Source organism: Ailuropoda melanoleuca, chromosome 8 (assembly GCF_002007445.2).
Source record: "Ailuropoda melanoleuca isolate Jingjing chromosome 8, ASM200744v2, whole genome shotgun sequence".
Taxonomy (NCBI): Eukaryota; Metazoa; Chordata; class Mammalia; order Carnivora; family Ursidae; genus Ailuropoda; species Ailuropoda melanoleuca.
This window is the reverse complement of record NC_048225.1, coordinates 52,837,538-52,850,044: the sequence shown is the minus strand read 5'-3', so window position 1 is coordinate 52,850,044 and position 12,507 is coordinate 52,837,538.

The following is a 12,507-nucleotide window of genomic DNA, read 5'->3' as shown; positions in this document are numbered from 1 at the left end:
AGCCGCGTGGGGCCTACCCTTGCTCTTGAACCCCGCTCCCAGCCCAGGGCAAGCACAACCCCCCAGCCCCCACCCCATCCCGGTGTCGTGGGCCTGGCATTCGGAGTCCCGGGCCGGGCGGCCAGCATCTGCAGCCAGGAAGCGTGGGCTCGGCTGGGGCCCAGCGGCCGGGGAGCGCTCACCCACGGAGATGGTGTGGAGTCTGTCCTGCCCCTCTCGTCGGGTGTCAGAGTGATTTATGGGCAGATGCTGGGAGGAGAGGCTGGGGAAACACAGGCAGTCGCAGGGCACGGTGGTCCTCAGTCCTCCCCAGCCGCCACTCGCCACAGACTCAAGAGGCGGAGAAGCGGCCTCAGGGCCCTGTGACCTCCGGCAGGTCCCTTCTCTCTCTGGACCTCCACTGCCTTTCAAATGGGTCTGAAAACCAACCTCAAGTGATGGAATTAATTGTCAGAAGGAGCAAGTGAGGAGCTGGCCTTCAAGTGCCTGGCTCGGAGCCTGGCCCAGGGCACAAGGCCGGTCACCTTGCACCTCTGCTCCCAAGCCTGTCATGGCTCCCTGGCTCCCTGTCTGCCTTGCCCCTCCCTCCATCCCTCCCACCCAGGGCGCCTGGTCTGCAACACTCCCCCCGACCCGGGACCACACGGCTTGTGCCCTCACCCCCACTTCTGTTGTCAGGCTTTCTGGACAACCTAAACAAAACAGAATCCTTCCTCTCCACCAACTGCCCTTCCTGGCCCGCAGTCCCTATCCTCTTCGGGCTGTTGTATTAACCTTGTCCTTGATATTTGCCACCACCTGATTTAAAAAAAGAAAAGAAAAATCCAAGTTTTATTTGTGTACTGTCTTTCTCCCCACCTAGAAAGTCAGTTCCACGAGGGCGAGATGTTTGTCTCTTGTTTACTGTGGCATCCCTGGGACAGTGCCTGGAACCAAGTAGATGTGCAGTAAATGCAGGCAGGTCGGAAGGAGGGAAGGAGAGCAGGGGCGCAGAGAGACTCTGGAAAAGGGAAGTGTGGCTTGGTGAAGCCAGGGAACATCCTGGGGGACCGCGCTGGGCATTTGCCAGGTGGTAGAAGAAAGGGCTGTAGTCTGGGGTCCAACCAAACGCCTGAGGACAGGCATGGACATGAACCATGAACGTGAACATGGGAATGCAAGGAAGCCAGATGTGGGAGGAGAGGGGCGGGCAGCCCGGGAGGAGGCGAAGGGCAGGCAGGATTGAAAAGTAACAGTTACTTTCATAACAGTAACATCATTTTTTAAAGATTGGGGTCATTTAAAAGAGAGGATGCCACAGAGGTCTTAACTACAACCCTGAAGACAGAGCAGGAAGTCAGCCACCTCCTGGTCAGCCACGTCATGGCTTGCACGGCAGCTGTGATCAAGGGGAAGGTTAGCTCCACGCTTCCCATTAACTAGAGCAGCACAGAGATGGGAAGACACTGGCCAAGGTCGCCCAGCTAGTAAGGGAAGAAACTGGGAACCATCCAGACTTTGGAGGCTAAGTTTCGGGAGGGGTAACGAGGGTGGGCCCCCAGGACTGAGGGCGGGAGTTAGGAGGGGTGACGGGCAGCAGTCTGGAGCGGGGAGAAGGGCACCTGTGTAGGTGGCTTCCAGGGGGCAGTGTCCCTCTCCGGAGCTGTGGGCGCCACTGCTAGGGGCCTCACCCAGGGAACCCCAGGCAGGGAAGCATCAAGCGTGGGTGGAACAGGGCGCCCCAGACCCCCGGCTCGTACCAGGGAGGCAGAACGTCTTCCTAGACAGAACAGGAAGGACCTGCTGTGTGCCCAGCGCGCTGGCACGGAGCGGATGGCGGGAAAGCCGTGCTGCGGAGAAGACTGACATGTGCTGGGCCCTGCAGAGCGCCGGGCTGTGTAAATGGACAGCAAACAGGAGCAGAGAGGTGGAGGAACTTGGCCAATGCTAAGAATTCCCACCAGGTCGGCCTGGGCGCAGTGAGCTTAGAAAGGCTTGCGGGGAGCAGGTCCCCCCAGCTGGGGCAGGGGCACGCTCATGTCCTCCCAGTCAGTCCTGTGAGGGGTGACCCGAACCCTCAGTGGATTAAGATGGCAGCCAGGGCCTGTTTGCCCAAGCCTTACTTTCCCGTTTTGTAAAATGGGCCATGGCGAGGTGGCGGGGGGGAGGGGATAGGTAGGTGACACCTTGGCTGTGCAGGGACCCAGGCAGGGGCTGGGGTCACCATTCTTGGGGTTTCAGGGGCAACCAGTGGAACTGGGGCCCCGGGGTGAGGGGCACGGCAACTTTGACCCAAGGACCACTGAACTCACAGGGCTGCCTCGGCACCATTTCCACAGAGACCACGGGGCAGCGACCTATGTATTCAGGGCCCACGGTGAGGCAGGAGCCACGGTGGGGGCAGCCCAGGGCCTGGTCCCCAGAGAGGATGTAAGCATCCGGGCTCGGTGTAGAAGGTATAGCCCCAGCTCCCTGACGCAGCCAAGCCTCCTGTTGCTCTTCTTGTCATCCCGGTGTTCGTGGAGGCCTCCCCTGGGCCTCGGTATTGAAATGACCAGTTGGGGCAGGTGGAAGTCACCAGAAGCAGGACCACACAGGGTGACAAGGCCTGTCCCAGAAGAAGCCCAGAGGCTCTGGGTACCATTTGGGGCCCTCTCTGCCTGGAGGAGTCAGGCAGGGCTTTCCAGAGACAGAGGGTATTGCAGGATCAAAGAAGTTTCCAGGCCGCCTGGGGACGGGCAGGGGAGATGGCCTGGGCTTGGCTGGGAGATGAGGAGGGAGGTGTGGAGGGAGATGGCCTGTGGGAGGCTGTGGGGCTGCGGGAGGTGGCGGGAAGGAGCAGAGGGAGTGTGCTCGCGTGGGCGTGGAGAGGAGCAGCCTGGGAGAGGGGGCTCTGGCGGGGTCAGAGGGAGGTCAGAGGCGCCCCCAGGCCTGGCTGAGAGCTCAGATGTACCCTGCCAGCCTTGGGGAGCCACAGGAGTGTTAAGCAGGAGAGTGCTGAGTTAGGGTGTGCGCCAGAGCAGTGGTTCTCAATCTCTAGCCGCAGAGCCACCCCTGGGAGGGCTGGTTGAAATAGCCCTTGCCCGCCTGCACCCCCAGCCCCCAGAGTGTGCGCTTCCCTAGAGCTGGGGTGCGGCCTGCACTCGTGCATTTCTTTTTTTTTTAACTGTATTTATTTATTTTTTATAATAATTTTTTATTATATTATGTTAGTCACCATACAGTACATCCCTAGTTTTTGATGTAAAGTTCCATTGATTCATTATTGCGTATAACACCCAGTGCACCATGCAATACGTGCCTGCCTTACTACCCATCACCAACCTATCCCATTCCCCCCCCCCACTGAAGTCCTCAGTTTGTTTCCCAGAGTCCACAGTCTCTCATGGTTCATTCCCCCTTCTGTTTATCCCCCTTCATTCTTCCTTTTCTTCTCCTACCGATCTTCTTATTTCTTATGTTCCATAAATGAGTGAAACCATATGAAAATTGTCTTTCTCTGCTTGACTTATTTCTCTTAGCATAATCTCCTCCAGTCCCGTCCATGTTGCTGCAAATGGTGGGTATTCGTCCTTTCTGATGGCTGAGTAATATTCCATTGTATATATGGACCACATCATCTTAATCCAGTCATCTGTTGAAGGGCATCTCGGCTCCTTCCGCGATTTAGCTATTGTGGACAATGCTGCTATGAACATTGGGGTGCATATGGCCCTTCTCTTCACTACGTCTGTATCTTTGGGGTAAACACCCAGTAGTGCAATGGCTGGATCACAGGGTAGCTCAATTTTTAACTTTTTAAGGGACCTCCACACTGTTTTCCAGAGTGGCTGTACCAACTTGCATTCCCACCAACAGTGTAGGAGGGATCCCCTTTCTCCACATCCTCTCCAACATTTGTTGTTTCCGGCCTTGTCAGTTTTTGCCATTCTAACTGGCATAAGGTGGTATCTCAGTGTGGTTTTGATTTGAATTTCCCTGATGGCACTGGTGCATTTCTAACACCTGGAGTAGGAAAGGGCTGGGCTTTCCATCCCAGGGGACAGGAACCCAGAGGGGCTCAGGACTGGGGCGTGATGAGAGGGAAGTCTGAGGCCTCGGAGGACCTGCAGGAACCCAGATCTGGGTGTCAGTCTGCAGCCAGGCTTGAGGCCAGGGGCAAGCATCTGGCCGGAGGGGAAAAGGGGAGGCCCCTGGGGCACAACTGGTCGCTGCTCTGACCTGGGGGTAGGCCTCCTGCATAGGCTCAGCTGCTGGGAGCCCCAGCTCTACAGCATTGGCTCCGGCCTCCAGGAAGCCCCAGGCCCAGGCCCAGGAGTGCTGTGAGACTGGGACCTGAGCTTAGCCCCCCAGGGCTCTCTGTCACCCCGGTCCACTCACGCCCCTCAGATCCCAGGCATCCCATCTAAAACGGCAGTAATAGTTTCTGCCTCCCAGAGCTGCTGCGGGTGCTGGGGGGTGGGAGGGCTCTGTGCAAGCTGCACGGCCCATGCACGCGGGAGTCGCTATTGCTGCTACTTCTCCGGGGGAAAGGAGACTTAGCAAGAAAATACGACGCCTTAACCCGGAGCAATAGTGAACGGCATTCTAGGCACCATAATAAATTTGTGCAAAAAAAAAATTTTGTGATGAGAGCCCTAGGACATGCAAGGTGGGGGGTGGATCGGGGCTCACGCCCCTCTGTGATGTGGCTCCTGGCGTGGGGCCTGGGGAAGGGCCACTGAGAGCCAGGATCTGAGCCCTGCTCCCTTCTGCACAGACTAAATATTTGGGCTTCCCCTTTCCTGGGCCTGGCGGCCTGGCGGGACCCAGGACCCCCTGTGGTGTGGCCGCTCTGGCTGTTGGGGCCGCGGAGGGGGAGGGGGGAGGCTCTGAGGGGTGAGGCGGGTGGGTGGTGGAGACTGATCAAAGAAGGCCCTGCTTGGACCAGCCAGGCCCTCAAAGGACAGAGCACCGCCCGCAGAGAATCTGCCTCTGACACAGTGAGACCCGGGGCAGCCCTGCCATTCTGGGCCTCAGTTTCCCCATCTGTGGAGTGGGAGTGGGGCAGGAGGGCTGAAGAGGCTGATGACCTCCAAGGCCCATTCTGGCTTCTTGGTGATGACAGCCTCTCTGAACCTCCCCGCACAGCACCTGCCAGAGTCGGCCCTCTGTGAGCAACTGCGTAGGGCACCTGCAAAACAGGACAACCCCTTCTGAGCAGGGAGGTGGGCGGGCCCAGGAACAGCACAGGGGGATGTCCTTTACCAAAGATGGAAGGCCTTGGAAGAACTCTATTTACCAGGTTGGCAAGTTGCAGGGGAGGGCCAGGCTTATGTGAAAGCACCTCCAAATGCCACTCATATTCTCCCTTCCCCCAAAATAAGAAAGAGCACCTGCCTGGCATTGCGGTGGGGGCTGAGCAGGCGGCCAGGAGTGGGGAGCCCCTGGACAGGCCTGTTAGCTCCAGCTCTGAGCGCGGAGTCTCAGCAGAAGAGCCAAGCTGTTAAATCCCAGCAACATGACCTTGATGGCAAATATTTACAAGGCCTCGACTCTGCCACAGACTGTCCCGAGCCCTTGACCTCACCATGTCTCTCAACATCCTGAAGGGGGTGGGGGGACTATGACTGCCCCCATTTTACAGATGAAGAAACTGAGGCATAGCAGATGCCACAGTGACCCAGGAATGCAATGGTGGGGCTGAGCCTTGGCCTGGCTCTAGAGTCCCCTCCAATGAGTTTGTGTAGTAATAATGGTGGGCCAGACTCTCGGGGCTGCGTGGAAGATTCGGCGGTCAGGATGTGTGGGCGCTGCCGGGCCCAGCGCATAAGAAGCACATGTGAGAGTCTACGAATCTGATTCTAGAACGGCCTGCCTTCCTGCGGCGCCCCCTTTGGGAGCTTCTCCAGGGGAGAGTCGTCCAGCCCCAAGCCGCCAGTTGCCCCCCGGAGGCTAGGTCGTGGGGCTGAACTCAGATACTTGTGCCTCAAGCTCTCCATGGGTCCCGGTCCTTGGAGGCTCCGGGGGACACCCCCATCCGCACGCATGCTGGGGGGCAAGCTCAGCATACAGCAGGTGTTCAGGAAACGTGAGCGTGAACGAAGGGAGGTCACCACGGGGCCTGCTGCTGTCAGAGGTCCTGGGAGTCAGAGCAGAAGGAATGGCCTCTCCTCGTCTGTAAGCTGCAGTGACCTGGAGGCGGATGGGAATCTGGCTGCCCCTCCGAGCGCCTACCCGTCAGTCACCAGGTGGACAGCATCCTGCAAAAGGCACAAATTTCTCTGTGTGCGAGGTGGGTGATGCCCACCGACAGCCTGGACCCGAACCCCAGCCTCAGGCCTTGGGGGCCGCCTGCCCCTCCAGTGGGGGTCCTCACCCCATCAGGCCTTGGACTTCTGCTCCGTCTTTGGGCCAGGTTTGCGCTGGGTTCTGAGGAGATAGCGGGGAACAAGATGGTGTCCCCAGGAACCCCAGGACAGCCTGAGGGACCCATGGGGCACTGTGTGGGGCTGGGTCTAGGGACTTGATGTGGGGAAAGGCCTTCCCAGAAGCCCACAGCCTCCTGGGGAGAGAGTGAGGGGGTGCCCGTGTGTTCTGGAGGCCACAGGGTTTCAGGGCCTCATCAAGGAGCTGGGCAAACCTCTCTCCCCGACTCCAGCCCAGCCGTCAAAGGAGCAGGGTGTGAGGGCAGAGCTGGGCTTCACTGCGGCACAGCCCTCCTCACAGCCTCCTGGGGAATCCTCCCCCGCCCCCAGAGCCGGGCTTTTCCAACAACCCCAAGGCCCTGACAGCATGTCCCCTGAAGGAAGAAACCTTGCTCTCCCTGTCTCTGAGCCTGTGCCATGCTGTCCACTCTGCCGGGGGGGGGAGGGGGCCTCCAGTCCACCTGGGCACTTCTCTAGTCCTTCCAGGTCCAGCTGTAGGGATGCCCTGACTCCCTCCCCACCCCCCGGCCCCAGGCTCCCAGCTCACTTCATTCCCCCCATGTCTGGAGACTCTGAGGGCTGGAGTGATATTGGTCTCGGCTCTGATTCCCCCAGTGCCTGGCAGAGCGTGGCTCAGGACGATGCTCTGGGGAGGTTTGTTGACTGACGGAGTGACCGAATTCTGGTTTAATAACAATGGCTACCGATAGATAGCCCTTGCCATCTGATGTGCAAGTGTTTACTGTGCAGGATCTAGTTTCGACCTCACAATAATCCAGAGGTGGGCGTGGTTATTCATGATACTTTACAGATGAACAAATGGACGCTCGAAAAGGAAGAAGCTTCTGGCAGGTGCCACAGTCAGTGAGGGCAGAGCCAGGAGTCAGGCAGGCCTGGCAGAGAGCAAAGTCGTGCTCCTAACCACAGCAAAGCTCCTGGCCCCTCCTGGGGCAGAGTCCTCCCTTTGCCCCCCGCAGGTGTGTTTTCCGGGAACCGGGGCTGGCCTTCCTGTGTCCCCAGCATGCAGCCCAGAGACAGGCACGGGGCCCCAGTTCAGGGAAGCTCTGGGGAAGGAACGACTGCTTTACATGGTCCCGTGGCCAAGCTCTGTCCAGCCCAGTGAGGTGCTCCCTGCTCTGTCCTCAGGTCAGGATGAGCCTGTGTTCACCCCCATTTTACAGCTGAGCCAATGGCATCTTGGGAGCTGAGACTCGTCCGGGGTCACCCGGTTTGTAGGAGCCGTGGCTTGGACGAAACCCTGGCTGTGTGACTCTAACAGGCTGTGTCCCCTCCTGCTACACGGGGCATAGCTGGTGGGTCTCAGATGTGTTCTGGAGACAGATACAGAGGGGGGGGGGTCTCTGTGCGGCTGCAGACACGTGTGGGGTGGGAGGGAAGCTGTGTGTGTGCTGGAGGTGGTGATGTCTGTTTTCCGTTGCTTCAGAAAAGGATTTTGCACCCAGCCTGGGCTTTGGCACAGACAGGGGCCCATCCCTGGTGACGACTGGGGTTTCTGTTTGCAGGGAGAGGAGCTCTCAGGGACAGCTGGAGGGAAGGGCAGCAACTGTCAGGAGGAGAATGGCCCCCCAAATTGACTACCTGAGGGGCAGGACGGCCGCTAGGGGCTATCCTTGGAGCACCGCAGGTAAGCCCCATTGCACGCCTGCAGGGACAGCATGGGACAAGTGGCCAGTCCCCAGAAGCTGGCCTTGGCTCACCAGCTGATGATGGTTATCTGGAAGCGTCCAGAGTCAGGGTCTGCAGCTAGCAGGCTTCCTGCCTACCAGCTCTACCCTTCCTTGGTCAGATGTGACGGGAAGTCAGGACAGCTCTTGGGGGAGAAGAAGGACGATATAAACCCTGGAAAAATCACCGTGACACTCCCATGGCAGGGGCAGGAAAACGAAGGCAGAGTTTGAGATTCTTTGGATTCTAGACATGCTGGACTCAGCAGCCTGGAGTCCTGGGCTGCCAGGGCCGTGGAATGTCTTGGGTGGTGGTCCAGAATCTAAGACAAGCTGAATCAGGATCTTGAGTTAGCAGGTGCCTTCAAGGGCAGGCACCCGCCGGGCTGCTGTGCCGGCCCCTCCCAGACACCGCCCACTCCACAGCCCTGCAAGCAGGTGCACTTTCACGGCTGCAAAGATGGTGGAGACATAAACGCTCCGGTTTGAACTACAGCTGTGCCACTGTCTGGGAGCTCTGGGGCCTGGGCCTCTTGAAACTCTGTCTTCACCTGCCAGCCCCGAGGCCAGCCTGGATGGGGTGTCTGGGGTGGTCGTGTGCTCTGCCACCTCCGACCCCCCCCACCCCTACCCCAGCCCTCCAGCACCCCTTTCCCTCCAGCCTGGCAGGTGAGGCCATGGGGACTGAGGGGCCGATAAGGAGAATGTCTTGAGCAGCCATAGGCGGGGGGAGCCAAGCGGATATTGATTTGGTCTATGGGAGCAAAGGGACCCGTTAAACGGGCTGCAGTTAAATCGCTCTGCCTGAGGCCAGCCATCTCTGCGGGTGGGCGGAGGACCTGGCGGGCGGGCGGTGGCTGGACCAGCCTGTGGCTAGCACTCTGGTGGGGGTGGTCTCGGACACCTTGAATCTAATGAACCAGCCCAGGGCCCGAGGCGGACTGGTGCCCACAGGCCCCTGAGCTCCAGCCACACCCTGCTTCTTGGCCTCCTCCCAGCAAACCGGTCCCCATGCCTTTGCTCCTGCGGACCCCTCCCCTTGGCCTCTTCTTCCCTCTCTTGAAATCCTCCTCAGCCTTCCAGACCCAGTACAAATGGCGCTTCCTCCGTGAAGTCTTCCAGGTTTTCTACTCCCTATTCCTGACACTTTGAGAGAGGTGGTTCCCCCCACCGGATCCCCTAAGCCCCCACAGAGGCCCTGGTTGTGTTCTGACTGTAGTCAGCCCTGCTGCACGAACTAGGAGGTGCGGGCCCGCTCAGAGGGGACACGTGCACTTCATCCCCTCATGCAGCCTGCCACCCACAAGTGTAGCATGGGAATCCAGACACCGGGTGATGATGGCGAGCTCCTCAGCCGGGGAGGATGGCTCAGGAAAGTGTCGGCTGAGCTCCGGCCTGATGGCCATGGGAGCCCCTGACACTTGCACCTGGACTGCCTTCCCCAGTCCCTGTGACAGCTATCAAGAACTGCTCGGTGTCCTCTTCCTCCCGTGCGACGCCCTGTCCGACCACTCGGGTTCACGGTCGATACCCATTCCAGCCAGAGGCCACCTCCGTCCCGCGGACACCCATCATAGACCTGCAGCCAGGGGGTCTGGGGCTTGAATCCCTTATGGCTCTATAACCTTGGGCCACTTGCTTCTCTCCCTGGGCCTCAGTTTTCTCATCAATAACATAGAGATAGATACTACCTTTCCAAATTATGAGAATTAAATGAGACGACTGTTGCAGAGGCCCAGAGAGGGCCAGTGGCTGCCTGGAATCACACAGCAAGAGAATGGAAAGCATGCCAGGATTCCTGCCTTCCAGCCCCAATCTCCCCCTACCCCATCCAGCCTCCCTTGGTCCCGGGTCCCGGGCTGGGGCCTGCATCCTGCTGGAGGCCTGCTCTGTGTAACCTGGACCTGGCAGCTGGTCAACATGACCTGAGGAACAACAGACCATCAGCCTGCTCAGGGCTACGCCCGGGCCCCCCTTGGTTGTTTCTCTGGCCTGACCTGGCCTCCCCAGGGGCCCTTATCTGTCCATTCTCTCCTTTCCCACCAACCTAATCTCTCCCTCTTTTCAGGAGTTCCTGTTTCCTCTCTGCCGCCTTCTTGTCTCCCTCCTCAGGCCCTGTCTCTCCCATGTCTCCAGCCGGCCTCCCACACTTGGTTCAGAAGCCTCCTCGGAGCAGCTGGTCCTGTCATCCTTGGGGAGTCGCCCTCTTTCACAGGCCTTCCGGGCTTACGGAGCCCAGTCTGGGCCTGCGCTCCTTTTGGGCAGGAGGGAGGTGGAGGGTGGAGAGGCTGCTGGTGGCCAGCATTCTGACACCCACAGGTCCATACCTGGGCCTTTTAAATTTTCAGGCTTGGCTATTGGTTCCAGGGCTTCCACAGTGCTTCCAAGGCAATGGTTTGAAGATTTCTACTCTAAAAGTCCCAGGTACCAAGATTTCATGGCTCAAAATCTCTGCGCACAATGAGATCCCGAGACCCTAGAGCTCTGAGGTTCTGGGATTCACACGGGGGGGCCCACCCCTGTCTCACCTGAGGGGCAGCTCAGCCTAGCTGTGTGCTCTGAGCCCTGACCTGGCCGGGGAGGAACCGCGCAGACACCGCCCCCCACCCTCTCTTGATGGCCCAGCCCCTGACCAGCCAGAGGGGTGCAGGGCTTCACTGCTGGCCTGGGCACTGGCCAGTGGCAGGTGCATAAGGCCCATTGAGTCGGGGGCCCAGCCGGGTTTCCAGTCTTGAGCTGGGAAGAGTCTTCTGCCTTCTAAGCTCTCTTCCTGTGTCCAGCTGGAGCGAGGACTTGTGAGAAGAGGGTAGGGTCTGGTGGCAGACACACCTGGGCCCCCAGCCCTGCACCACAGTGGACCTACCGTGAGATCTGGGGCAAGCCACCTCCCCTGCAGAGCCCCGCCTTCCTCTCCTGCCAGATGGAGATAACCGTGCCCACGCGGGGTTTGCTGTGAACGTGACTCAGGATGGTGTCTTTGGACTAGCACGCAGCAAGAGCACAATGAACGGTAGGTTTGTGAATCACTCTGGGTCCTTGGTCACTCTGGGTCCTTGGTCCAATTTCTTCATTTGCTTGTCCTGGTTAAGGTCCAAAGAACACCCCCAAATCCAACATTTCTGAGGCATGAGCTCAGCCCCAAGTGTGCCACTCCCAGATCCCAGGGCCCCACAGGTGCCCTGGGCTGGTCCCAGCTCAGGAGGAGGCCCCCGATGGGTGGGTGAGGCAGACGCAGACACAACACAGACCTGTACTACAACTTGGCTCAATGCAATGTCCCAGAGCAGCACAATGGCCGTGGGAACCCAGAGGAGGCCCAGGCTGAGGGTGGTCAGGGAAGGCTTCCTGGAGGAGAGGATCAGTCAGCTGGGAGGAAGGAAGATTGGGCAGTGGCTGGCCACAGTGAGCATGAGTGTGATGACTGCTTTAATGGTTCAGAGGGTTGCAGGGAGCCTGAGGAGGGAGAGATCCCTCCCAGCCAGGGCGCTCGGGAAGGCTGGGTAGAGATGGCCATGACGGATGAACAGGACTCCAGCAGGGAAAGTTCCAGTCCAGGCCTGTGACACACAGCAGCCAGCGAGAGGCAGGCCCAGCAGTCAGGTTTCTGCATCCGTGAGTGTATGCGTGGTCGACTTGTGGCTGGAGCTGAGGGGATGCTTGGGTAGTTGCAGGAAATGTGCCTGGAAGAGCGACCAATGACCTGGGGGAGAGGCCTTCTATGCCAGGGAAATGGGGATTGGTTTTGCGGGCCGTGGGGAGCAGGGGTAGCCCTGGGCCCAGAAGACAGCACACTCCAGGGGCTTGTTCGGTGCAGACCGAGTTTTCTGCAGAGATGCTCGCGCCAGCCCCTGGGATGGCCCGCAACCCCACCAGCAGCCTTATCAGCTCTGTAACCACAGGAAAGGCCCTTCCCATCTCGGAATTTCCTCATCCGCAAAACAGATTGAGAGACCAGAAGACTTATCTTGAGGTTCCTTCCAGCCTGTGATTCTGTGACTCTGGCCACCCGGGGGCGAGCTCCCAGGCAGGGACTTGGAGGGTGGCCACACAGCCCTCTGTCTTCCCCTCAGTGATCGGTCCAGCCTCTGGTGGGGGTGGGAGGATGTCCATGATGTCCCACCCCCAGGTGCCTGCTTCACTTCTCCAAATCCTGCCTGGGCTCTGAGGCCCTGCTCTGCCCCAGCCCCTCCAGGGGGTGCCTTAGCTAGCTCCGGGCTGCGGAGAGGCCACCCCTGCGTTCGCGTCTCCTCCCGGACACACGGAAATTCAGGTTACGCCCTTCTCTTACATCCTTGGATTTATGGGGTCACCCCACGGCCAGAGGACGTGTGATTACAAACTGCTTCTATTTAGGGGGACCTACCGAGTGCCACCTCCCCATCAGTGCCACCCACGTGCCAGGAGAGGAAGCCGAAGCTCAGAGGCGGCCGCGCTGG